Genomic DNA, 24,723 nt, shown 5'->3' on the forward strand with positions numbered 1-24,723 from the left:
CACGGATCTCACACCTCACACCCAAGACTAGGGATACTGTGCTATTACTGTGTTATACTTCAGACTAGTTCCAGGGTGTTGAGACCACGGACCTCGCACCCAAGACTAGGGATACTGTGCTATTACTGTGTTATACTTCAGACTAGTTCCAGGGTGTTGAGACCACAGACCTCACACCCAAGACTAGGGATACTGTGCTATTATTGTGTTATACTTCAGACTAATTCCAGGGTGTTGAGACCACGGACCTCACACCCAAGACTAGGGATACCGTGTCATTACTGTGTTATTCTTTAGACCAGTTCCTGGGTGTTGAGTTCTCGGACCTCACACTCTAGACTAGGCCTATGCTTGATATCTGTTATGACCTATTGCTTTCCTGACCCTCCTTCTGCTTTCTGATTCGGTACCTACGCATATCTGATTACTTGTTGCCAACCCTGCCTGTCCCTGGTTACCGAATCAGTCTTCTGTCTCTGTACCTTATCTGCTCGTGTGTTACCGACCTGGCCTGGCCGACCCCTCTAACTGTCTGCAGAGGCTCCCTGTCTCTTAAAGGGACCTCTCCGTAATCCAGTCAGGGACTCCATCTCTTAGGTGTCCTTTGACTGCAGTAGAGTCTGATTCTCAGCAGTCAGGGAATCACTGGCTCATATACTGTCACACCAAACACTTACACTTTGTCAGGTGTCCAGAGGTTAGTCATACTTGTATTATTGGTGATTCTGCAGATCATCCATAATCAGTTATATATCTGTATTCTTGGTGATACTGTAGATCACCAATAATCAGATTCTCTCTGGGTGCTGGCACCGATCGTTACAACCTCCTTTTCTTTATGTGTCCAGTACCTATTCCCTGTGTCATTCCTAGTCACTACACATAAATTCATTTATGGACCTATTTCTTTGTCCATGTGGATTACTTGGGATGTTAATGACAAATTATATAAATGTCATGCCAATAGCTCTGCTAGAAATAAATATATTTATTTAGAAAAATGTTAACAAGTTCAATACCCATTTTCCCTGTTGTACAGCTATTCCTTGAATATACTGTATATATATTTATCCAGTGTAGTTGTGGAGAGTGTGCCACTAGTTTGTTACTAAATGAGGCACGTGGTATCATTTTAACAGTGCTGAGTTGTAAAACACATTTTTGGTGTGTCTTAAAGCTTGGACTCACATAAAAAATAGGTAGAGACAAACTCAATCCAACATAGTAAAGTCATTTTCAAAATTGTGATGAAACTTGGGAACATTTTAGCAAAACTACAAGGGACATATGTGGTAACATTTTAACCGTGATAAGTAGTAGAATACAGTTTAGAGAGTTTTAGGGTTGAGGCCCATGTCTTGACTATTCTTTTTAGTCACAAATTGAATCAGAAGTAATTGAAGTTTTGCATATTATGTACCACAATAAAATACTTGTAAAATTAAAACAAAGTGACAGAATACAAAAAGGAAAAAAAACATATGTTGTTACCTTAGGAACTTGGCTTTTAAAAAATGTATGCCATGCGGGTATATTACCATTATTTTTGCAAATAAAGTATTGTAATCATCGATAGTATACAATGAGAAAGCAAAAACCAGGAAAAAAACCTTTATTTCCCCCAAAAATATTGTCACCATACATTGTACTAGAAACATAATCTAAATGTTGTAATTACCCGGATGGATAAGCAAATAAGATTTGTGGGTTTAACTTATACTTGGTACTGTTTATTGTAAAGCTATAATGGATGTAATTGGAGAAATTGTGTGTTTTTTTTTTCCAATTTTTCCCCTTATTTATCTTTTAAAATCCATGGAAAATTAGGTAATTGCTAAACAAAATTATCACAAACTAAAATCCTAATTTGCCTTGGAAAAAAAAAAAGATTATTTAGGTGTGATAAGTAGTAATAAAGTTACTGGTCGAATACATGAGAGCAGCGCTGTTAAGTGAAAATTGCTCTTATCCTGAAGTGGTTAAATAATATCAACATATTGCATAAAACACAATTATAAGACAAGTAGGTAGCATTTTATTGGTCCATTTTCAAGTTCTGTCAATTTGAACAACATTTGCATATAATTTGCATTAATTTGGAATAATTTGCACTTCATTTCCTATCTCTATACGAAAGTGAACCTAATGAGAGGAAGTTGGCCATGCAGGGGGGATTTTCTAGGAACCTGGATTTGCTGTAATCAGTGGCATCTGAGTGGTGAATCAAAGCATGTTCCTCCTGGAATTTCAAATCAGTCTCAACTTACTATATTTTATTTCCCAAGACTCTGATCTCTTCTTGAAAATATTGATAGTCAATGCAAAGTTTAAAAAAATAAAAAGATTTATAGTCTGACTTGTATGTGATTGCGATCATACTGCATATATATATATATATATATATATATATATATATATATATATATATATATATATATATATATATATGGTTTCTAAGATGTGCGAAGGTAAAAAAGGAATTCCTTCATGAGGTTACCTCCTAGTGTCTCATTTAACATTCTAGAGGGACTCATCAGTAGCATCCTGGAGAGGCAGCAGTGCTGGCATATTGCACACCATCAAACCCCGGGCAATGCTCTCCTTCTTTTGCACTGATTCACATTTTCCTTACAAATCGAGTTTTTGCTTTTAAGCATGCAGAGTTTGGAGTCTCTCCCTCACTAACTCCTGTGTTAACACCAGCGAAGGGTAATTCATACAAAAGCTTCATTTTTACCTGTTACGCATGCATTTATAAATTAAGGACTAGTGTACTAAAACTAATGTTTTATTTATATAGTAGAGTCACTGCTCAGTCATGCCATGTGTAGTGCAATACACATTAAGAAAAATTAAGAAATGTACATTTTACTTTGTAGGATCAGTACAGGGTTGTTTTAACTTTGTATTTTTTAAGATGCCCTTCTAAAGGAGACTGTCATAAATCCTACAAATATTTACTAATAGTGTAAATAGGTTTCTGTGGACAAATCCAGATTGGAAGTGCTACACACCCTGGTATGTCCCTTCAGATAGTGGTAATCCCTGTTCCCTGGAAGTTAGTTAATGCGGACCTGAACTCTTGCACAGAACAGAAGGAAAACATAGAGAAATCCACCCTGTATGTATTTAGGGAGTTTAGCCTGTATAATTCACCCTCATCTGTGACTAATCACAAGTGTAATTTGATCTCTCGGCTGTTTCAGCTCAGAGTCAGGAATGCCACAACAGGGTGTTAACAATATGTCTGCTTTCATGATGTTTTTCTTTAAAGGTTATTATGCTGTTTATCTTTTAGAGAAGAGAGGAAGTTCTTAGTTTAGGTCCGCTTTAATTTAACAAGACTTATGTTTGCTAACTGGGGCCTAGCTTGGGTAGTTTTATCCCTTGTTGCCTAAACCTGCTACACTTCCGTCCATACCCTGGAACCTTGCTTGGTCTGTTTTATCTCCTGTTAGTCACTCTTGCCACATCCTTGCCATATCCTTCTCCTTCAGTTTTGATCTTTTAATCCTCTGATCTAGCTCCCCTCACACTTCCTGTTTATTTGGGGGCTGTCATCTGGTGTCCTCATAATCAGGTGTGTTGTAGAGAAGACCTGACATGCACTTAGACTTCATTTCTCCATACAGACAGGACCAATCAGGTTAGCCCCTGCCAGTAATTTGCGGTGCCGACTGAGTAAATGAGGTGCCAGGTCTTGGTATTTTATATATCCGAACTTCGGCTATTGGAGCAAGTGGCAGAGGTGAGTAATTGTTGCCCAGGGTTTCATGCTATTATTTAGCCGAATCCTGGATACCGGTGAAGCATGTGGTAGTGGTAAGTAATCGGCACCTGGGATTTGGCTATTATGCAGCCAGACCCTAGATACCGGCAATCATGCATGGGGGGAACGGATAATCTGTGCATTGGGGTTTAACCATCATATAGTTGAACACCAGATCAGCTGCGTTGCGACACATGGCTATTCCTGTTTTATGCATAGGTGTTGGTGGTGGGATGGCGGGGGTGTTTAGTACCAAGTGGGGGAGGGGGGGTTTAGTGCTAGGTGTGGGTAAGGGGGGTTAGTGTTAGAGTGTTAGTCATAGTTTGGAAGGTTAGTATTAGGTATAGATGGGGTTAGTGTGAGGTATAGGTATGAGGTGTGTGTGAGGTATAGGCAGACAGTAGAATGTGGGTAACATTACATTACCAGTACTCTAACTATCATCAAGAGCTGGCACCCAAATGAACTGGGGCTCTTGTTAAACATACACTCACCTGTTGCTGATGTACTGCATGCTGCTATCCATCTTCCTGACACTTTCGCCTTCATAGCTGAACTTTTATATTCACTTAGCTTTCAGCGATGGACTTATGTTTTGCAGGAAATTCCTGTTAAAGCAGTAGGATCAGCCATACTATGCCAGTGAAAAAAAAAACACATATAAAAGTAGATAAATACTTGACCTACTTACATAACACATGTATTACACTGTCCACGTTTTGATTTCAGTGAATGTTATATAGTAAATTACAAGAATTCTGTTCCTGGTGGGGGCCATGTCTTTTGCCCACAACTAAGGCTAACTCGTGATGTCATTTCTGCCCTTTACTTTTTTTCTTGTCTCCTCCAATCGCTGACTCGCCTCAGCCTTGCTTGTAAACACAAGTGAGTAGGGGATTAGGTTTCAGATAGGAAGCTGGCAGGGAAATAAAGGTAAGAGGAGGAATAGATTATAGATAAAAAGAACCCCCAGCATGAAATTCTTTGGCACGACTACTAATGGGCCAGTGTTCCTTAAGTATGTGATAACTCCACATCTTAACAGCAGAAAAAGTTTTGAAAGTTTTGAATGCAGGATTAGCATCTTTATCACTTAATACACTCAGACCAGTTGCTGCTGAAATTTGATTTTTATGGTGACGATACCGCTTTAAAGGGATTCCAGCCAAGGTACTTAGAAACTGATTTATTATCAAGAAGTTTATCCACAGGTAAAAGCAAATTCCTAAATACATACACAAGAGTTCGAAAACATTGCAGATAAAGTTGGACTGAAAATAATAAAAAATAAATAAACAGGTGATGAAAAATGCCTACTTGTGAAAAGAATCTTCTCTCTACAAAAGAATTCTAAGAGTTGGGAAACCACTTAGGAAATAATTACAAGTTGTTATTCTACGCCATATAAAGTAAGCATGTTTTCAGGAAATCGACACAGCTGTTGTTGTAGATGCAATGAACAACTGGGAGCTTATTTGCATGTATGGGATAATTGCCCTAAAATAAAAATATAAAATATTTTGGAAATGGTTAATCAAAAATACAGATGTTTTGCTACAGCACTTCTAAACATAGATACACCAATCTGCAAGTTTTCAGCCAACAATTTAAACATTTATCTCCATAATGCTGCTACAAACGTGCTTCCTAAATGCCAGAGAAGAAGAACTGGGCTTTTCTATTACAGAATGTTTTTCAGAAACAAACTCTATATATAGAACAGAAAATAGTTTGGAAAGAAAGAATGACCTACAAACTTTTCTTGAAAAAATGGGATGAATGCAACAAAATACAGCCAAGCTGCTGGCACAGGATTGCACCGTTTATCCAATCATAATGCCACCTTTGTTGTTTAGACTGTATACTGTCTTCATACTAATGCTGTTATACGTGAATCAGAATCACTTGAAATACTACAAAAGAAGTTATAGTTAATGAATAGCCAGTTCTAGGCAGTATGTCTACAGCGTACAACACAATAAATATTTATGGTAATGAGATGTTGTATTCATACATGTGCTGCCTGGGCACCGTTTGTGGGCATCCATTCATTCGGGACCAAGTGTGTTGGGAGTTCACTGGCAACTCCTGACCTAACACTGAACAAGTCATACACTGAAAGCAGCTGTATTAATTATTTTAAATTATAAGTCTTACCTTTGGAACTGAACTTTTCAAATTGAAATATCCTTTGTGTAGCTAGCTGTGCTTGCTGCAAGTGATCATCTTTCCATACAGGCTTATGACCTTTCCTGCCTATTATTTTCAGTTGTCAAAACACAGTTCTTAAAACTGCTCCCTCCTACTTGCTTAAAAGTGTACCCGCGCCGAAGCTCGGGTACAAAATTACCATATTTTTCAGACTATAAGACGTACTTTTTCTCCTCCAATAGTGGGGAGAAAAAGTTACTGCGTCTTATAGTCTGAATGCAGCATCTCTTACCTATCCGCACTTGTGTCTTTTATGCTGAAAATTATGCTAATGGGGTCCGCAATGGGGGCCGGTAGCAACACGCAATCCAAAGTGATTGCAGCAGCATAGCAGCAGCCGATGTAATGACTGGCGATGCTCATCTTGGCTGTGATCCTGTACCTGCATCCTGCTTTTTTTTTTATCCCAGCTTTACTATAGAACTTTAGTCAAAGTTTTCCTTTTTAGTTTTGGGAGGAGATAAAATAGCGAATCCAGTAAGCTTTCTTTTCTTTGCATCTGAGGCCTCTTACTTCCTGTCCCATTCACAGCATTACAGAGAACAGCGACTGAAGCTAAGTACTTACCTTGCGATGCAGAAATATCGATCCAGCAACATCTCCTTGACGACGAGCGCTCTGGCGATCCATCTTCCTTCTTTTTCCGTCCAGCAGATATGTGCAATGTTACACGACATGTGCGATGAGACTTCAAGCGATCGCAGTTCATTGCGTGGAAGTCATCAAGGATCTTAAAGATCCGATCTGGCACGATTATTGTTATCGCCGCGCTGTTATTGCGTGATTGTGCACCTGTACCCACGTTTGATTGCGTAAACAACCGCTTGTCGCTCATAAAATCGCCCGGTCTTAGGGAAAATCGTCGGGAAAATCGTGAGGTGAGTACGGGCCTTTAGATGTACAAATATCAACAAAATGTTTAGTAGTGTTGAAAGTTATCAAAACATCTGTCTGCGGGCACACCTTGATGATTCACCTTCCTTCCTATCCTGGATGCAGAAAGTGAAAGCAAATTTCTCCAAACATGGATATAGAAACCAAACAGATGCTTCTGATCTTTCACTGCTGTTTCCAAAACAAAAACTAAAATATTTTGCCTGGGGTTACGCTTTAAAGAGGAACTTTAACCCAGATTTGATTGATGTTCATACAGGTAGAAAAAACAATGTTTTGTAAAAAAAATAATACCTTTTAATGGCTAACTGAAAGAGTTAAATTGTGCAAGCTTTCTGGCATCTAGTCCCTTCTTTAAAGAGAACCTGTACTGAGTAAAAATATTTAAAATAAACACATGAGGTAACTTTAAATGAACATTACATAGTTACCTTGCCATCAGTTCTTCTCAGAAGCTCATCATTTTCTTCTGACAATGATCCCTTCCAGTTCTGACAACATTTTGTCAGAACTGAAATACATCAGTTGATGTCAGTTATATATCAGTTGCTGTCAGTTACAGCTGAGAGGAGAACTGATGTGTCCATGTTTTCCTATGGCTCAAGTGGACGATGTTACAGTTTAACAGTGTGCTGACCAGGAAGCTGTTATGGGGTAATAGCCATTTTCAAAATGGAGGACGGAGAATTCCATTGATCACAGTGGACAAACAGGATGCAGGAGAGGAAAAATAGATTGATGAGTACACTACACAGGAGGCATGTATGACTTGTGTATGTTTAGTTTGACTTTTAATGTTCAGTTCAGGTTTTCTTTAAGCATATTTCCAGATGTTAGCTGAAGTAAAATACTGATGCAGGTAAATGGTGAACACGAAGATGACAGTTGTGCAGGTTACTGTCTATCCGTTTGGTGTCAGGTGATCAACAGGCTGGAGTTAGTGCAAGCATACATGAAATCCAGCAGGTTTCTGAACATCATGAAGCCAAATCAATCATGTAACATAAGGTGTCATGAATCCTGTTCCACAATTTAAACCTTTTGTTAATGTCTTGAACATTTTCATAAATTTGTGTTTGTGATTGTTCATTTTTGAAGTTACCCTTAAAGGGATACTGTAGGGGGGTCAGGGGCAAATGAGTTGAACTTACCCGGGGCTTCTAACGGTCCCCTGCAGACGTCCTGTGCCCACGCAGCCACTCACCGATGCTCCGGCCCCGCCTCCGGTTCACTTCTGGAATTTCAGACTTTAAAGTCTGAAAACCACTGCACCTGCGTTGTCATGTCCTCAATCCCGCTGATGTCACCAGGAGCGTACTGCGCAGACACATACCATATTGAGCCTGTGCAGTATGCTCCTGGTGACATCAGTGGGATCGAGGACACGGCAACGCAGGCGCAGTGGTTTTCAGACTTTTAAAGTCTGAAATTCCAGAAGTGAACCGGAGGCGGGGCCGGAGTATCGGCGAGTGGCTGCTCGGGCACAGGATGTCTGCAGGGGACCATTAGAAGCCCCGGGTAAGTTCAACTCATTTTCCCCCGAACCCCCTACAGTGTCCCTTTAAGAACAAGCACTTTTAGATCTTGCATGCTGTGTCTTGGTTCACAGTAGTGTTGGCCCACTGGTGTGTCTATTTTACCCTCATTGATTTTAAAGCAGTGATTGTTCATTCTTGTGCGCAGTTTTTGTCCTGTTTCTCCTATATAGATTCCTCTTGAGGGGCATTTCATGCAGTGTATCATGTATACAACACTGGATGACTCACAGGAAAATTGGCCTTGTATTTGATGATATTTCTTTGAGTTTGGTATTTGTATTTGGCTCGTGCACAAGATATAAGGGCAGGTCTCACACCTATTATTGCAGGGTAATGCACTTCTGAACATTTGCCTCAAATTGGGAGGTTGTTTGAAAGCAAGCAGTGGTAAACCAGGAAAAACTTCCTTCAGGCTTTTGTCTTTGTGGAGTATCGGTTGTAGGGCTTTCGATATCTTCCTCTGTGTCTTTAATTTTGGGTTGTACGTTACCACAATTGGGATTCTGTTGTTTTCAGTCTTTGGGGTGTACTTCAACAGTTCCTCTCTTGATTTTAAAATTGCTCTGTGTATTTGATCATCAACGATTTGTGGATGATATCCCTGATCTATGATTATATTACATAGTGACATACGTCATCTGTTTCTGTCCTATGAATTAGAACATATTCGGTTATACCTCAGAGCCTGGCTGTAAACAATAGATTTTTTGGGATATTCCAGGTGGAAACTCTTCCATTTTAGGTAAATATGCCGGTCAGTTGGTTTACAGTATATGGATGTCTGTAAAATTCTATCTTGTATATAAATTGTGGTATCCAGGAAACTGACATGGGAGGTTGAAAAGCTGAGTGTTAACTTGATGTTCTTGTGGAACTCTGAGAAGTTTTTGTGGAATCTGATTAATTCTTCCTGTGAGGCTGTCCAGATTGATAGGATGTCGTCTATAAATCTGAAGTAAGCCCATGCTTTAATTTCACAAGTTGAAAGGAAGTTTTCCTCCAACCTGGCCATAAATAAATTTGCATACTCCCAGTGACATCCTACTTCCCATAGCACTGCCTATTGTCTGTAGATATACTGTATATCATTCCCAAATGAAAAATAGTTGTGAGTTAGTATATACCTGATAAGTAGAGATGGCTCGAACCTCCGATTTTCAGTTCACGAACCTCGACGTGAACTTCTGTAAAAGTTCGTGTTCGTGCGAACTTGCGAACCGCTATTAGACTTCAATGGGGAGGTGAACTTTGAAAACTACAAACATTTATGCTGGCCACAAAGTAATGGAAAAGATGTTTCAAGGGGTCTAACACCTGGAGGGGGGCATGGCGGAGTGGGATAGACGCCAAAAGTCCCGGGGAAAAATCCGGATTTGATGCACAGCAGCATTTTAAGGGCAGAAATCAAATTGCATGCTAAATTGGAGGCCTAAAGTGCTTTAAAACATCTTGCATGTGTATACATCAATCAGGTAGTGTAATTAGTGTACTGCTTCACACTGACACACCAAACTCACTGTGTAACGCACAGCAAACAGCTGTTTGTGTAGTGACGGCCGTGCTGGACTAGTGTGCACCATGGTGAGAGTGCAGGCCATGGCGGTTTTCAAGCCCATATGGTTCACCGGTCTGTGGTAGCTCAATGATAGAATAACAGTGACTGTCCAGCTGATCGAATTTGGTCTGTCCACAATGAAGCAACAACCTTATTATCTTGGGTTTGCCCCCCCCTCCCCCCGACACACTCATATAGCCAGCAGTCAATGCTTCATTGTGATACGCAAGCCCCTTCACCGCGGCAAGGTAACGATCACGAAGGGGAATTGACACATGTACATGCCTTTTGCTTTGTTGTTGCAGCTGCAGTGCAGCCAGAAAAATTAGGCAGGCATGTACACGCACCAGAAAAATGATTATAGCGGCCACTGCTAGCAGCGGCCTTAATAATTCAGGAATCCACCTGGAGTCCTGGACCCTGTTGGTGGTGGCAGAGAAGGCAGTCATGCGGCCTGCAGGCAGAGATGCTGTGTGGGGACGGACTTAGTCATGGGGCAGGCAGTCACACGGCATGCAGGCAGAGATGCTGTTTGTGGGGACTGACTTAGTCTTCGGGCAGGCCTGACCGTGCTTTGCAGAGCACGTGGTCAGATGGACCCTTGACCCAACGCTGTGTGACAGAGATGACACCACTTGCCTTTCAACATTACGGAACAGTTTGGGCATCACCTTTTTTGAGAAATAATTTTGGCCTGGTATCTTCCACTGCAGTGTGTGGCTTTGCTTTTGTGTGCTGCTTTTCCTCAGGTGGTCATCCCATTGCAGTTTGTGCCTTGTCATCATGTGCCTTCGTAAGGAAGTTGTCCCTACGCGGATCTTGGTCTTTCCACGGCTCCATTTTTGGTGTCAGAGAGTACAGATGACATTGCTCTCATATGAGGCAGACACACACAAAAATGTCCACACCGCTGAGCCCTGGGGTGATGGCACTTTGGTGGTGGCGGCCAACTGAGTGTTAAGTGGGGTGCCAGAATCAGAGCAGGAGGAGGAAGATATGTCACGGTTCCGTGCGGAAGCTGAGGAAGATGAGGTGTTCTGTGTTAAATAGTCAACTACGTCCTGACAATCTTGGGGGTTGATGGCACGCGCCTTCTGAACACTGTACTTTGGTCCAGGGCCGCACAAAATCATGACCGCACGACCTCGAACAGACCTGCCGGGTGGCCTGCCTCTGCCTCTGCCTGTTTTGCCCATATTGGGAGGGATGAAGTGAAAGGTATGCACTGACTTGACTAATACAATGTGCAGTCACACAGGTGCAGTGAACAGGTATGCAGTGATTGGTATCAATACAATGTGCAGCTGCCACACACACAGGTACCGTGAACAGGTGCGGTGACTGATATATAACACTGTGTGCGTCTGTCACGCAGGTGCAGTAAACATGAACAGGTATGCAGTGATTGGTATTACAAATGTGCAGCTGTCACACATGTGCAGTGAAAAGGTAGGCACTGAATGTGCTGGGCCTGGCAGTGGCACAGTAGGAATTAACAAGGGGCCAAGGGCCAGCTGCAACTGACTGAAAGGGCTGTATATGCAAGTGTCATTGGGACACACACAAAAAAATAGATCACAAGAACAACATTATCTCTCAAAACAGCTGTTGAGGGGTGTTTTTCAGAAATAAGTATCAGCAAGGAGCAATCTAACAAGCCTAACAAGAGCCTAACTAAGCTTTCCCTAATGTCTCTGCAGCAACTGCTCTCTTTTGTAATTACTGCAGCCACACGAGTGAAGGAAATAGGCAATGCTGCCTGCCTTTTATGGGGGGGGGGGGGGGGGGGGGGGGCTCCAGGAGGGAGTGTAGCCTGATTGGCTACCATGTGTCTGCTGACTGTGATGTAGAGGGTCAAAGTTGAGCCTAATGATGTAGTATAGGGGGCGGGTCGAACTCGCATATAGGTCGTGGTTCACCATGAATGCGAACCACCGAAGTTCGCATTCTAATGCGAACTGTTCAGGCCATCTCTACAGATAAGTTGTAGTGTGGAATGTTGGTATAAAGGGATTCAACATCCATTGTAGCCAGGATAGCACCCTCTGGGAATTGGACCCATGGCAGTAAATTTTTTAAGAAGGTCAGTGGTGTCCTGGATGTAGCTGGCTGTATTCCTTACTATGGGTTTAAGAATGTTTTCTACCCAACCAGATATCTTTTATGTTAGTGTCCCCAAACCAGAGATGATAGGACGACTTGGATTTCCTTCTTTGTGTATTTTTGGTACGATATAGAAGGTGCCTATTTTAGGATTAGCTGGTATTAATGTAAGTATGTTAGATGATTTTGAGGAAAGATCATTAAGCATATTCTTCAATTCCTTTGAGTATTGCAGCGTGGGTTTTTTTTTTATATATATTGATGTTCATGAATAGGGCAGAGTATATGGACTACAATGGTACAACGGACATGTTGGCGGATCCTATGTCAATGAGCAACTTCAATCTAGGATTGAACGTCCTCTCAATTAATAGCCGATACTTCCTTCTTAAAGAGAAGTCTTTACCTGTTTTGTAATAGATCATAAAGGGACATCAATGTGACTGCTATTGTGGTGAAACTCCTCCCACAGTGAGATGTCATGGCCAAGGCCTTGATAGTTTTCTGACCGTGAACTTCATTGCATTGTGGGAAATAATGGCTGTAGCTAACTGCCAAGCAAGCAGTATCTCTCTCTCTCTCTCTCTCTCTCTCTCTCTCTCTCTCTCTCTCTCTGTATATATATATATATATATATATATATATATATATATATATATATATATATATATATATATATATATACAACTTATTTTTCAGACAATAACATGTTCCTGACCATGCTTTACATCCGGTGGCGCTGTGTGCTGCCCCGCCACAAGGGCTCCGAGACTACTTAGTTTTTTTTGTTTTATTTTTTTAATTTTATTTTTGCTTGTATCTTCTTTGCACTGCCACTGCTGCCATGCACCAACTTATGGACTGTTCTGCACTGGTACTGCTGGTATGCACTGTTTTTGCACTGTTGTTGCTGTTATGCACCGTCTTGAACCGTTACTGCTGCTACGCACCATCCTATAGACTACTTGGCGCTGTTGCTGCTGCAAAGAGTATGGACTGTACTGCACTGTTGCTGTTTGCACTGATTATGGACTGTTCGGACTGTTCTGCGCTGTTGCTGTATGCACTGATTTATGGATGGTTCGGCACAGCTGCAGCTGGTATCACGGTTGTTGCACTAGCTAATAAGCTGCTGTTACTGCTGGCATCACTGTTGTGCAGTGGCTCATAGACTCAGTCCTGCGCTGCTGCTATGTCTCCCGCACCACCCCTTCCCACACGCACCACCTACACCAGGTCACAGTTACTCAGGTGGGAGCATGCCACAGCCCCACACCCAGAAGACAGGCTCCTGGCTGCTTCCTTTTGGAGCCATATCCAGGAACTTATGGCCTTTCCAACAGAGCCACATGCACGCAAGCGGCGGAGAGGCTGCAGGGCAGGTGCCCGTGCGAGGCTACAGAGGAAAGGCTTGAGGTCAGCTATACCGGCAGTCCTCCTAGCGAACGTCCGCTCCCTCCCCAATAAACTAGAGGAGATGCGGCTCCTCGGGGAAAAGAGGGATCTCGGCAGCAACACTCCGGTCTTCTGTTTCACTGAGACGTGGCTCCACGACAACATCCCGGACAGTGCCTTACACCTTACAGGCTACAACCTCATCCGTGCGGATCGCGACAGCACCCTCTCCGGGAAAAAGAAAGGGGGCGGCATCTGTTTCTACATCAGCCCCACCTGGTGCTCCAACACCTTTGTCCTTGCCAAAAAATGCTCACCAGAGCTTGAACTCCTCCTGATAAACTGCAGGCCTTTCTACTCTCCCAGGGAGTTCTCTTCCTATGTGCTCATCGGCGTGTACATCCCACCTAATGCGGATGTCAAAACCGCTCTGCGCGATCTCAGCGACACTGTCACTCAATGGGTGACGTCCCTGCCGGACTCACTGTTCATCATTCTAGGAGATTTTAACAGAGCCAACCTGCGCCAAGAGCTTCCACGCTTCCATCAGCACATCACCTGCCCCACTAGAAACGCGAGCACTCTTGCCACTTGACCACTGTCACGGTCTTGAGGGACGCATACAAAGCCACCTCATGGGCAGCACTAGGCGCATCTGACCACTGCCTCATCCACCTAATTCCCACCTACAGGGGGCGCCTGGAAACTGCAAAACCAGTCCTTAAAACAACCAAAGTGTGGTCAAGCGAGGCCAAGCTTCGACTCCAAGCCTGCTTCGACTGCACAGACTGGAAGTCCCTGGAGGCACAAAACCTGGATGAGTGGGCAGACAATGTGAGCTCGTATATCAGTTTCTGTGAGGACTCCTGTATCCCAACAAAAACTCACAAGCTCTACCCAAATGACAAGCCATGGTTCACCAAGAAACTTCGGCAACTGCGCAGTAGCAAGGAAGCCGCACACAAGTCTGGGAACCAGGAGGAAAACAAGAAGGCTAGGAACAACCTGGACAGAGAACAGAAAATTGCAAAAAAAGGCTACGCAGTTAAGCTGGAGGAGGACCTCTCCTCAAATGACTCTCAAGCTGTTTGGCGAGGGCTAAAAGCTGCCACCAACTACAGGCTCCCCCCCCCAAAATGCACCTCCCAGCACTGAGCTAGCGGAAAACCTCAGCGGCTTCTACTGTAGGTTCGAGGAGAAGGAGACTCCAGGCCCCCTCCACTTCACCCCAGGCCTCAGTACCACCAAGCCGGAACTTGCCTCCCCCGACCGTAAATGAGGTGGATGTGGCGCACCACCTGACCAGACTAAATGCCAGGAAAGCCTCAGGCCCCAACGGAGTGTCGCCAGCCTGCCTGAAAGCATGCGCACAGCAGCTTGCTCCTATCCTTACCCCCATCTTCAACAAGTCCTTGGAGTGGCAAGGTACCGGCATGTTTCAAGAGGTCCACCATCATCTCTGTTCCCAAAAAGCAGGGCGTGTCTGACCTCAACAACTTTAGACCTGTCGCTCTCACATCGGTCATAATGAAATCTTTTGAAAAAGAAGTCCTGCCCCTCCTTAAACACAAAACGGAAGACCAGCTAGACCCGTATCAATTTGCTTATAGGGCAAATAGGTCGACCGATGATGCTATTAACATCTGTCTGGAGCTTGTCAACAACCACCTTGACAAACCAAATTCATATGCCAGGGTCCTCCTCCTCGACTTCAGCTCAGCATTCAACACCATTAGCTCCCATATACTACAGGAGAATCTGTCTGAGCTTAAAGTCCACCCCACACTGCAACTGTGGATCAAGGACTTCCTTACAAATAGAACCCAGGTTGTCAACACAGGGGCCCCACAAGGCTGCGGCAGACTCTGTCAAGGTAATCAAATTTGCTGATGACACCACCATAGTCAGCCTGATCTCCAACAACGACGAACAAGCATACCGCAACCAGGTTGACAGGATTTTCAGCTGGTGCAGGGTGAACAAGCTAGTCCTCAACAACGCGAAAAACCATTGAGATCCTCTTCGACTTTAGGAAGCAGGGCCCCCCCCCCCCCCCACCTCCACTGCACATTGGAGGGTTGTTGGTAGAAAAAGTGCCCGGTGTCCGCCTCCTGGGCACCACCATCTCCAGCACCCTAAAGTGGAAGGATAACACTGTCTGCACTCAGAGGAAAGCCCAGCAGAGGCTTTACTTCCTCCGCCAACTGAAGAAGTTAGGCATGTCCCAAAAACTCATGACGAGCTTCTATACCGCAACCATTGAATCCGTCCTCTGTTCTTCCATCCTTGTCTGGAATGCTGGCTCCACCGAAAGCGACAGACACAAACTACAGAGGGTCATCAGGTCAGCGGAAAGGATCATCGGGCACACACTCCCTGCCCTAGACTCCCTCTACAACGCCAGACTACACTCCAGAGCACTGAAGATTGCCAAGCACCCCTCACACCCTGGCCACCAGTTCTTCAGTCAGCTCCCCTTGGGGCGGAGGTACCTGAGGTATCTGTCTATCGCTACAAAGACCACGAGACACAAAAACAACTTCTTCCCCACAGCGGTAGATTTGCTGAACTCTATAAACTCTGCCCATGCGCTCCCCCCTTAGACTTTCTGCCTGCAACCCAGTTAGTATGGCTAAATGTGGTTTATGTATATTTTTGTATACTATTATGTGATGGAGTGATGTCTATTATGTCCTATGTTCTGTTGTCCCATATGTTTCTATGTACATGCCCTGTATTCATGTGCCAAGCCTAATTCCGGGCACGACTCAGTCGTGCTTGGCAAAATAAAAGCGATTCTGATTCTGATAAGATGCACCTAGGTTTAGAGGACAAAAGCCAGGGGTAAAAAATACATACTAAACCTGGTGCATCCATGGTGAAGGGACATCTTGTGGACTATGCCCCCTTTGTACCTCATGCCCCCTTATACCTCTTGTGTCTCCCTGTGCCCTCCTCTGTCCCTCTTGTCCTCCTGTGTCCCCAATGTTTCCATCTCAGTCCTCCTTGTGTGCTCTTCTATGCCCCTTTGTGTCCCCCTCGTGTCCTCTCTATGCCCCTTTGTGTCCCCCTGTGTCCTCCATTTGTTCCCCTGTGTCCTCCTCTGCATGGGCACTGTACAGGGTGAAGCAGGTTATTTTGACACGCGGCGCTGAGTGCCGTGCGCAGAAGCTGGTAGCTGTCATAGCAACAATGCTATGATGCGCACCCCACGTAGCTGCCAGCCCCCCGAATAACATCTCCCTGAGTTGCGACAATTTGGAGGAATAGTATTTTATGCCGCCTCGGAGTTTAGCGGCAGCAGGGAGAGCTGTCATTCTGAGCGGCTTGTACAGGGAATCCCCGACATTGCGGAGGGTTGGAGGTTCATATTAGCAGGCATTAGGAACTTCCTGCATTTGGGCTATAAGACGCAGTGACTTTTTTCCCCACTTTTGGGGGAGAAAAAGTAAGTCTTATAGTCCAAACAAAATAGAATATATATAAATATATATATATCTCCATCCCCACCGCCGCCACTCTGCTATGTTTTGGCTAAGTTTTTCCTTAACATCCTTTTAGAAATAAAACTAGTTCATGCAGATTTTATAATTCTCCGTAAAGGGGGTTTTCCCGGGAAAAGGCACAGTACCTAACTCTCCTGTTTTGACACTTTTTTTTTTTTCTAATGAATTATTTTCACAGTAAAGTACAAGAAAATGCAAAAAAAATAAAAAAAAGTATTTTCTAATTTACTTTGAATGTCTAGAAGCCAAGCATAGCAGTATACTTTGATTTCAAAAGTAGATACTTGTAATTGGATGAGTATAGAGAGGAAGGAGCAACTGCTGAACCGTCTGAGAAATCACTATCCACATGTGTGAATCCTCAAGTACAGTTCATCAATCTGTCACTTTTGTCACAATTATATCTTTGCCATAGGGTTAGTGGCCATTAGTATAATTATTAGTGAAGCTCAGCATGTCATCCCGCTTGTACTGCACCGAGTAGTCGAATCAAATGTGTCATTCACATCTCCCCAAGTGGTGTCTGCTTTAAAGAATAGTGCTGTAAAGTAACTGTGTTTTGTCAGTTTGATTTTCTTTGTGATAGGAGAATACGAGATGTTCTTTTGATCTGGAATGGTATGTTTTGTGTCCCATGTCAGATATGTGAGGATGGCAGTCTCTCTAGACCGCATCATACATTAATTGCGTTACTCATTAATGCATAATTGTCCCACAATAATTGTCACATAAAAATATTTCCAGAGTGCTGTAATAATTAATTTGATTAGTATAACACCTAAATATAATACATCAATATAAGGGAAATAAAAGTTATTGAAAAAGTATGGTAAATTCATTGGACTCGTTAAAAAACATATAACATTTCATTGGAGTGGTCCCTTAATAGAATTGAAAGGGACACATTTTGAACAAAGAAAAAAAATGTGGCCTATAAGAAGCATGAAAGGGGTCTTGCACATTGAATTGATATGACCAGCGCTAAAGGGAAGAAAGGCATGAATACCATTCTAATCAACATGCTTTAACATCTTCACCCAGATTTTTCAAAGACATCGGCAGGAACTTCTTAGGTCCTTCTACTCCACCACTATTGAATCCATCCTGTTTATCCATCCTAGTCTGGTATGCTAGCTCCTCCCCTAGCAACAGATACAAACTTCAGAGGGTGATCAGATCAGTGGAAAGGATCATTGGGAAACCACTTCCCCCACTAGACCTTCTCTATAACTTCAGACTGCACTTCAGAGCAACGAGTATAGCCAACCCCCCCTTCACACCTAGGCTACCATTTCATCAGTCAGCTTCCATCAGCCAGGAGGTTTTGGGCCATCTCCACCAGGAACTTGAGGCATAGGAACACTTTTTGGAGTGCTTTATGGTGACTTCCAAAAGCCACCCCCACCAAGGGGATAAACACAGGGGTACATTGGCACCTTTTACATATTTCTGCAAATGTCTGCAAAAAAAACAAACAAAAACATTTTAATTGAACATTGAAAAATTTTAAAGTTTGGAAAGTTTGTACGATAACTGCAGGGTCTGTCATTGAAGGTATTACTTTAAACAACTTTTGGAGTTTTAACAAATTGTGGCCACAATTTACTAAAATCATGCCGGTGATAATAAGACAAGTAAAAACTTATCACCACACATCGATTGCTATTTTAAGTGTTGATGTACTAAAAAAGTTTGCCTTGTTTAACATCTAGTGATAGATTTTCACAGTGAGAGTGTTATCTTATCATGCCAGGCCTTAAGTTATCCCCTCTGTAGTTATTCTTATGCTGGATACACACGGCGCGCTCCCGTACTCGATTCACCGCTCGATTCCCGGACGCTCGATTATTTCCGAGCATTTCCTAGCACTTTTTGATGATTGTTAGGTCGATTCTCATGTAAACTATGCCAAATTGACCTAACGATCCATCGAAATGCGAATCGGACATGTCAGAAAAAATTGAGCGGCCGCAAATCGACAGGAATCGAGTGCAGGAACGCACCATGTGTATCCAGCATATCATGCAGTAGATAGGGAGGGGAGGAGCACACACAGGCATAATGTAGCAGAATGTAGCACCGCTCCACCTGCAGTCTCTTGTCCCAGCATGATTGCAACCAGCCTGCAGCTTGTGTGTGGCGGCCAGGAAAGGAGAGAGAGTGTGTGTGTCTGTGTGTTTGTATGCGTGTGTGTCTGTGCATGTCTTTGTGTGTCAAATTTTGGTTTTGTCTCAGAGAGATTGTCTTCAGAGAAGTTTTCTCTTGGTCAGATCACTAGTGATGAGCGTAATTACCTAATTACGATTACGCAAAATGCCATATAATTTACGAAATTACAATTATGGCTGTAATCGGAAGTCCGTAATTTAGAGAAATTATGCAAAATTGTGCATTTTTGCGGAATTTCATAATTCATTTTTCCTAATTACGATCATTTCCATAGCGGAAACGAATTGGAATTTCGTGTTTAAGGCGGGAATTTGCCCGCTAAATTGTGTTCCAGTCCAGAGCCTCCTGATACATTTAAAGTGACAGCACATGCAGGGACCTTTGCATTATCAGATATTGCAAGGCCCAAAAGCAAGTGTCTCAGTATGACCTCTAAGTGCACCTTGACAAAGAGCACCTGTCTTAGAAGTGGCTGCAGGTAGAGCCTCCTGATTTAAAGCAACAGCACGTGCAGGGGCCTTTGCATTATCAGTAATTGCAATCAGTAATTGCAATCAGTGAGTGACTTTCTTTAGTCCATTTTTGTAATTAAAATCTTTGTTTCTAAAATAAACACAAAATTACGAAATTTTGCTTTAAACGCGAATTTGCACTGAAATGTGAAATTACAGGATGGAAATTACGATTACAGAATTCCGATTTACGGTTTCTATGGCAATTACGAAATTGCAAATTTGCGGTGTAGCGGCAAAGTTCGCATCCGTAATTACGGAAATTGCGCCAATTTTGGCTCAACACTGCAGATCACATAGCATTTTTGTTCTGTTTAGATCCTAGGTTCTCAAAATATGGAATGCTTACCCCACGAGGTGCTTTTAGTTAGGCTCAAGGGGTACTTGAACTTGCCACAGTCAATCCATTATAATAATTTGATAATAAGATAAAAAAGATAATCATGCATAAACAAACCTAAATAAGTATTTATAGTAAATTAAAAGTACCAAACAATGTGTAAAAAACATTTATACATTATTATGGAGAACGTCTAACAATTATGTATGTGTTTAGAGGTACTTCAGATGAGCTTACTATTAGTAAGGGCCAACACAGATTTCAATATAGAGATAATTGTTATAATAATGCTGAAAAACACTGCTCTGTGGGACCTGTTAGTTATATAATATATTGTTAATTCCTTACATTCACCCACATATTATGAATATCTAGTTTTTATGTCTACTACCTCTCACCTGGAATGGGTACATTCATTTCCTATTCACCATTTGTTTAGAGCAGTAAAGCTTGCCTCAATGCATCTGATATCCACAAGTCATGCAGGAATATCCACTTCAATACAGATAGACAACTGAATGGAGCTTACTGTTAGTATTTGAATTTGGCATATCGAATTTGGAACACCCAAATACTGTCATCTGCCACATTTCAGCACCATTTCAGTACTGAACAAGCGAACAGGGTCAGTTCAGTTACATGCGCTCCATGACGTGGTCCATGTGACCTCGATGCTTCTTCCTTCTGGCTCACTGGGAATGTGCCATGAAGCACACATAAGTGAACTGGCACTGACCCTGTTCACTTCTGCAGTACTGAAATGGTGCTGAGCTGTGGTGTACAACAGTATTCAGGTGTTCTGAATCTGATATGCCATATTCAAACACCAACATTACTCATTGTATCTGGATACTCTAGGCATTTGTAAAGGGGCAAATGCTTTGGTGCTACACAGTTACCACAGATTTCTCATACACTATGAAACAGTTAAAAAAATATCTCCATAGGAAAATAGACCTATTTCCTAAAACTCTTGAATATTAAGATTTTCAGTAGCATGTAGTTATATACATAAATGCCATAAAAACTCTTCAGAAAGCAGGCTGTGTTCCAAAAATGTGTGCAACCAAATTTTTTCCAGAATAAAGCACAGTTTGAAATATTTAAAACTTTCAAACTGAGGCATTCAGTCCTCAGTGAGCTAATAAGAAATAGATTTAGAACAAACTCTAAAGTACAGATTGAAGGAAGTATTTGTGCCAATACATATGAATCAGTCTCTGCATATACTTTCCAGTGTTATTATCACAGGGAGTAAACTATAGCAGGGTGAGTCGCCTTAAATAGTTCCTAGCTAAACAGTTTTAGAAATAGCACTTCAAAGTTTCCAAAAGGTGATCTCAGAAAACTTCCTAAAGGTACATTTTGAATGGCCAATGATTGGCTAATTTTACTACTTCCATGTAGTTGAGAAGTTACCTACAGAGATGTCGCGAACATAGAATTTTCTATTCGAGAACGTTGAACGCGAACTTCCGCAAATGTTCGCAAACAGGCGAATCTGGCGAACCACCATAGACTTCAATGAGGAGGCGAATTTTAAAACCTACAAAGACTGTTTCTGGCCACAAAAGAGATTGAAATAGTTGTTTCAAGGGGTCTAACGCCTGGACAGGGGCATTCCGGAGGGGGATCCATGCCAAAAGTCCCACCAAAAATTACGGAGGTGACGCAAAGTTGGGTTTTAATCCCTAAAGGGCAGAAATCACATTATGCTCAGCTCTGGGTGTCAGTGGGCTGTGGAGTGTCTCACACAGAGAGATGCAATAGTACTATCTGAATACAGTGAAGTAATATATGCACTGGAGTGATTCTGTGCCTGCAGATTAATGAGGCAACAGCACACCAGTAGTGTGCACACAGCTCTGGATGTCAGTGGGCTGTGGAGTGTCACACACAAAAAAATACAGGAGACCGATGTGCTAGCCCTCAATAGGGCTGTTTGGGATGCTTTCACAGCAAGTGAGGAATAAGAACACAGGCCTAGCTAATGCTTTCCCTACCTATCTGCAGCAAGTCTGACCCTGCTCTCACTAACAGTCAGCAGCCAGCAGAGAATTGATCCAATATGGCCACTGCAACTGCTTTTTGATAGGGTGGCTGGGGGTCCAGGAAGGGGTGCTAGCTGATTGCCTGCCATGTGTCTGCTAACTGTTAGGTAAGGGGTCAAAGTTTAGCTCAATAATGTATAGGGGGTGAATCGAACATGCCACATTTTTGCTGTTCGCCGCGAATGCGCACAGTCGATGTTCGCAGAATACTGCTCGCTGGCGAACTGTTCGGGCCATCTCTACTTACTTACACCTTCTGTTCATAGTAGTAAAAATGTTGGTTCTCATACTACATGAACCTGGCAAAATTGTACCCCTATGTACACACCTTAGATTAAACTCGGCCGAGGTTGCCGATAACAACCACCTCTGGCAAGAATCTAACATCAGACCAGAAGTACACCAAGCATTGAGGGCATTATTCTGCTTACTCACCTGCCTGCTCCTTGTGTGCGGCTCTATCCACCCCCCCCCCCTCCGCATAGCAACAGAACATTCAGTAACCTGGAGGCTAGTGACACATCTGTACAGCCTTGACCCCATACTGTTACATATACCATACTCCTTTTCCTTGGAAAGCAATTGCCATCTGGAGATGAGAATATCTCAAGTATCTGGGTTGGGACAGGTTCACATTCCCCACCAGCCTATACAGCGATTGTCTGGGCAATAAACAGCATTTGTATGTACCCATATATTTACATACGCAATGTTTCAGATTGTCTATACATACTGCAATATTCATTTCTGGTTTTGTCTCTTCTGCTTTTTAAGGTCCTTGGCCTTGTCTATACTTAGTTTTTTTAAGTATCTTTAGGCTCGTTACACACCAAAAGCGTGCAGAAGAACGGCTCCTGCACGCGTTGCGGCGTGTCGTCGGGAAACTCCGGTGCGATGCTGAGTAGCGGCGGTGGTAGTTAATTACCCCGAAGGGGAAGCGCCGATTCCCGACGATAAAATGCGCCGGGACATGTCGTACCGCAACGTATCGAAACGCAGCGTCGGGTGTGAAAGGTAAAAGGAAAGTCTATGGACTTTCCTTTTACCTTGGTTAACGCAAAGTATAGACTTTGCGTTAAAACGCCAGAAGTGGGCTCTGGTGTGAAAGAGCCCTTAGTAATCTTCTGCACTGTTTCAGCTTTACTTTTTTGTGTATTTATGTTTTAAGTGTACAATCCACAAACAAATGTATCCCTGTCCATCATTCCACTGCTCTCTGAAATAACAATGTTTTGCTAATTTCCACAACTCTGCTTTAAAAACAGTATCATGCGTTTGTTTTTTGTTTTTGTTTTTTGAATTCTGAATCTTTCATTTATGTGCAGGTGACAGGTTCTCAGCTATGGCAATGTGGCAGGTCCTCAACTGTAACCAGCTGACAGGTCCTCAACTATGACCAAGTGACAGCTCCTCAGTTATGAGCAGGTGACCGGTCCTCAGCTATGACCAGGTGATAGGTGCTTAGCTATGATCACGTGACAGGATCTCAGCTATAGCCAGGTGGCTGGTCCTCAGCTATGACCAGGTGATAGGTCCTCAGCTATGACCAGGTGTCAGGTCCTCCACTTTAGCCATGTGGCAGCTCCTCAGCTATAACCAAGTGACAGGTTCTCAGCTACGACCAAGTAACAGACAGCTCCTTTAGCTATTTGCAGGTGGCCAGTCCTCAGCTATTACCAGGTGACAGTTCCTTAGCTATGACCAAGTGATGGCTCCTCAGCTGTGACCAAGTGACAGCTCCTCAACTATGAGAAGGTGACGGGTCCTAAGCTATGACCAGGTTGACAGGTCCTCAGCTATGAGCAAGAGACAGGTCCTCCTCAGCTATGACTTGGTGACAGGTGTTTTAAATATTTGTAAAACTGAATATGAATGGAAAGTAGCAAGTGTCTATTAAAGGCATAATGCAGTGTCTGTGAATGTCACAGTGATGTGTCTGTTAATGTCATTCCATTTTTCACAGTGCTATGTCTATCCGTGTCAGCCAAGTTCACAGTGAAATGACTGTCAGGATTACAGTGTATTTCCAGTCCCTGACAGTGGTCAAACTACTCAGGGGTTCCATTTCCTTTTAACTGTTGTTCCTGTCTGTGCTCCCCTAATCCTGTCTGCTGTGTACCAGATTGATACGTTTGCTGTTGCTTGCTATGTTGGAGTTTACCAGCAGGGGATGCTGCTAAATGATATTTGTGTTTTCTGATGCAATAAATGTTTTACTACAACATAAATCATTTTTTATTTTGTTTGTAAGGATTTTACTGGTTACAGTTGCATTGTTCTGGCTGTAGTTGAGCTCAGAAGCAAACATTTTTAATTAACCCATTCGCGTTCCGTCGTTTTCACTTGAGAAATGTTCACCTCCCATTCATTAGCCTATAACTTTATCACTACTTATCACAATGATCTATATCTTGTTTTTTCCGCCACCAATTAGGCTTTCTTTGAGGGGTACATTTTGCTAAGAGCCACTTTACTGTAAATGCATTTTAACAGGAAGAATAAGAAAAAAACTGAAAAAATCATTATTTCTCAGTTTTCAGCCATTATAGTTTTAAAATAATACATGCCTCCATAATTAAAACTCACGTATTGTATTTGCCCATATGTCCCGGTTATTACACCGTTAAAATTATGTCCCTATCACAATGTATGGCGACAATATTTTATTTGGAAATAAAGG

The sequence above is a fragment of the Hyperolius riggenbachi genome, chromosome 2 (assembly GCF_040937935.1).
Source record: "Hyperolius riggenbachi isolate aHypRig1 chromosome 2, aHypRig1.pri, whole genome shotgun sequence".
Taxonomy (NCBI): domain Eukaryota; kingdom Metazoa; phylum Chordata; class Amphibia; order Anura; family Hyperoliidae; genus Hyperolius; species Hyperolius riggenbachi.